Source organism: Cynara cardunculus, unplaced genomic scaffold (assembly GCF_001531365.2).
Source record: "Cynara cardunculus var. scolymus isolate 2C unplaced genomic scaffold, CcrdV1 Un_Scaffold_8389, whole genome shotgun sequence".
NCBI classification, from domain to species: domain Eukaryota; kingdom Viridiplantae; phylum Streptophyta; class Magnoliopsida; order Asterales; family Asteraceae; genus Cynara; species Cynara cardunculus.
Window position 1 is genome coordinate 1 of NW_020204173.1, and position 3,859 is coordinate 3,859.

The window sequence follows — 3,859 nt, forward strand, 5'->3', positions numbered from 1 at the left end:
GAGCTTCCGTATTGTATTTGTTAACATTTTCATCAATTGAAAATCATTTGAAGCTCTCTCTTGTGTTCATCAATCTTCATTACTGTGTTCTTATTGATTTCTACTTTGGTTGATACATATCTTTTCCGCTGCATTATCTCTGTCAAACAGATCATCCAAGTAAGTAATTAATATCAAGAAATAGAGTTAATCGATCTAACAGGGGGATTGTTGGGTCATTGACCAGCATCTTCCTAAATTGAAACGTGGCGCTGGTTGCTACGCTATAAGGAAATAAGTTGTGCCTTTTCCACCAGCAATTGCTTTTGATGTAGTGGTAAGTGCTTGGATCCTAACATAAAATCCGGACAACACTTGTCCCTTTTGTCCGATATACTAATCCGGATAACACATGGTTGATTTAAGACTAAATCACATGACCTGTAATCAATTTAAAACTAAACCGCATTTGACCGGTTTAAAAGTAATCCGGTCACCTTTTATCCGGATAAGACGTAAATCGCACAACTCTTTTCAAAGACAATATGCAGTTCTGTCTAAAACAATTAACCAAAGCTTAAAAGAGATTTTTAGAAATACTCACCTTTAAAACAAAACTCAGATTTTTTGAAGGAGAAGAAGACAACCAAATTGTTCTCCGGATCACTCAATTCTGAATCTCCCAAAGTTCCCAAAATGAAGCAAGAAACTCTACTACATACTCAAAACCCCTTATTTATACTTTCCAAATATGGAAAGTCGGCTACCAGCCTTTACCCACATACATGCATACACAAAACTACCCATGCATGAATATAATTTCATGCACACACATACTTCACATGTATGCATATCCTCAAATATATATCCCTATGCATAAAAATACACATACTCACGTATTTAACCCATGTAAGCATGTATCCATATAATTAATTCACATAATAAATACCTTGGGTAATAACCAGGACCCGGTTATCACACCAGATCTACGTTTTATGTAATTTTAAGAGAGAGGTCGATAGTTACTAGTGTTATGGTTATAATATGAAACTTCATAACACTTACAACTGGTAACAGATAAGATTTAGCGTTGGTTACAACTGAATTTAAAGGCTCTATGTCAAAAACATCGAGCCTAGAGGTGAAACCCATGACCATAAGCTATAGATAGAAGGCCTAAAGGCTCTAATCACCAGTCTTATGGAAATGCTAATTTTCAAAGGCTCTAGACAAAAGGTCCAAAGACTCTGGAATGCAACTTAAATTATGAAGACACGAGACCATACTTAGTCAAATTTTCATCAAGTTTAGGAAAATTTTCGAGAAGGTTTCCAGGCCTTTGAAATTCATCCAGATGATTCTTAAACTTAAAATTCCTAAGTATACTACTTCCCTTTGGACCCTGCTAGGGGTGCTGCCCCTTAGGACCTTGCAAGGGGCATTGCTCCTTTGACCTAAGCCTTAAGAAGATTCAAGGTGATAGGAACAATCAATTTAGAGTCTGCACTCTGCAAGTCTCTCATGTCGTTTGTTATATTACCTTAATTGATATCAAGTAAATCACAATTACATCAAATGAGATGATACTAAAATGACCGATATTAGGTATAGCAATATGTCTATACTAACTAAAGATGTTTTTGCTATACTTGTATCCACCATGGCTTATGAATTCAACTTTAATACAAGTGGACATATTATGAACCAATTAGTAATGGATTACAAATAATGACAACAAAGTTTAACGGAATATTAAGTTACCTCAAAACCAAATACTAGTGTCCAACATCAAAAAAAAAATCCATTTGTTCCACTAAATGAAACCCCGTGATTACTTACCTACAAGTCCTTATTTAACCAAATTACCAATTCAAAAATTCATTATGTTGGAAAAGTTCTTAAGTAATGTGTAATTGCTAACATGGCCATTAATAAGAATATCTTGTATACTACTATTTGTTTACCAATGTACCTAGAAGTCCTCATTCTGACCTCGTTTGTTTGTTTAAATAAATAACAATGAGTCATTGACTTGAGCTTCAATGAACCAATAGTAATTATAAATCGTATAAAAATGAAAAAGTAGCCCTACCCCAATTATCCAGTTTGTGCAGACTTCAGAGGATAGGAGGCGGCATCCGATCCGTGTCAAATTTTTCATAATCTCTTTGTTATTCGGTTGTAAATTACCGTTAGGAAAATGAAATTGTGCTTGAAATACTGAAATTAGAACTAGCAAGAGGAAAGTATATAAAAAGGGGTAGAGAGTGCGAGACTATGAATTGATAATCCAAAACTATACTTGTGCTTTAGAATTGGATGCCGCCTTGAGTTTAGAATAACCTTCTTCTCATCTATAACTTTTGGGCCCTCAAGAGTATGTTTTTTTGTTTTTTCTTATATTATCTTTGCTTTCTTGAACTAATAATATAAACTAAAAGAGCTTTGGCCCCTGAATTTTATGGCCCCTGGCACATATCCAGCCCGTCCTTTCTCAAGTAAAACCATGATGGCATTACCACATACCTGATGACTATATTCTACTAAGTTACGATGTGATTATATTAGTTCTAACATCAAAGTGTATGACTTTACCATATTAGACTTCAATATATTAATCAATTTGGACAATGCTATCATACTACGATGATATGAGTAACATTTATGACTTTTTCATATGAAATCTGATGTCATGTTCTCATAGTGGATTCACCAACGTATACCCGTACAAAAAAAACTCGATATCCACCATATGTGTAATATCCGTGTTATTTTATTTGAAATATTTTAAATTTTATGTTTATATTAATATTATATATATATATATATATATATATATATAGTGTTATGTGTGAAAGTAGAGTTGGGGGGAAGAGGCGGTTCCTGCACTTGCTATAAATAGGAAGTGCATATGAAAGGAATGATGATAGTTATTTTCTTTTGAATATTTTGAGAAGCTAAATCAATTGAGAGTAAAGGCTGAAGGAGGATTTGCATATTTGAAGTCAAAACTCACAATCAAAGGTGAGTGTATTAAAGCTTTGAGTATACGTCTGTTTGCATACAATTCAGTAGTTTTTAGAACTGGTTATTTATGGTTTAAAGTTCATATTGTGCGGATACTACACTAAATCGTCCAAGTAGTGTCCGGATTAATATCTGGACAAATAAACCGTGTAAGAGGTGACCGGTTTACTTCTAAACCGCTCAAGAGGTGACCGGATCACACCTAAACCGGTCAAGGGTTGTGCGGTGTATTGACCAGATTATTTTAAATCGGTCAAAAGTTGGGTAACGTTTTGTCAGGACCCTTATCCGGATAGAAATTGGAATATTTCTAAGTGTTTAATCAGTTAGGCTTTGGGAGGTATATCGTCCGGATTTGTTATCCGGACAGATATGTTAGAAATAATTTTGTGTTAAATCGGACAAGGTTGACCGGACTTTAAATCCGGATGAGGTTGACCGGACTTTAAATCCGGATGAGGTTGACCAGACTTCAAATCCGGTTAAAGAGATAGAAGAATTTTGAAATATTTTTTATAAGAAATGGCGGTGTAACCGCGAGAGAGATGAAATGGCGGTGTAACCGCGAGAGAGATGAAATGGCGGTGTAACCGTTAGAGAGATGAAATGCGGTGTAACCGCGAGAGAGATGTAATGGCGGTGTAACCGCGAGAGGGATGTAGTGGCGGTGTAACCGCGAGAAACATAAATAAATTTATGTTTCAAAATAGGTTTGATTCTCAAACTGATTATTTGGAAAGTATATTGTTTGTTTGGAAATTATACACTCACTAGACCTTTTTGGTCTAACGCTCAGTTGTTGGACTAACCGGTTTCGCAGGTCATCATACCTTGCAAGATAAAGGAAAGGGAA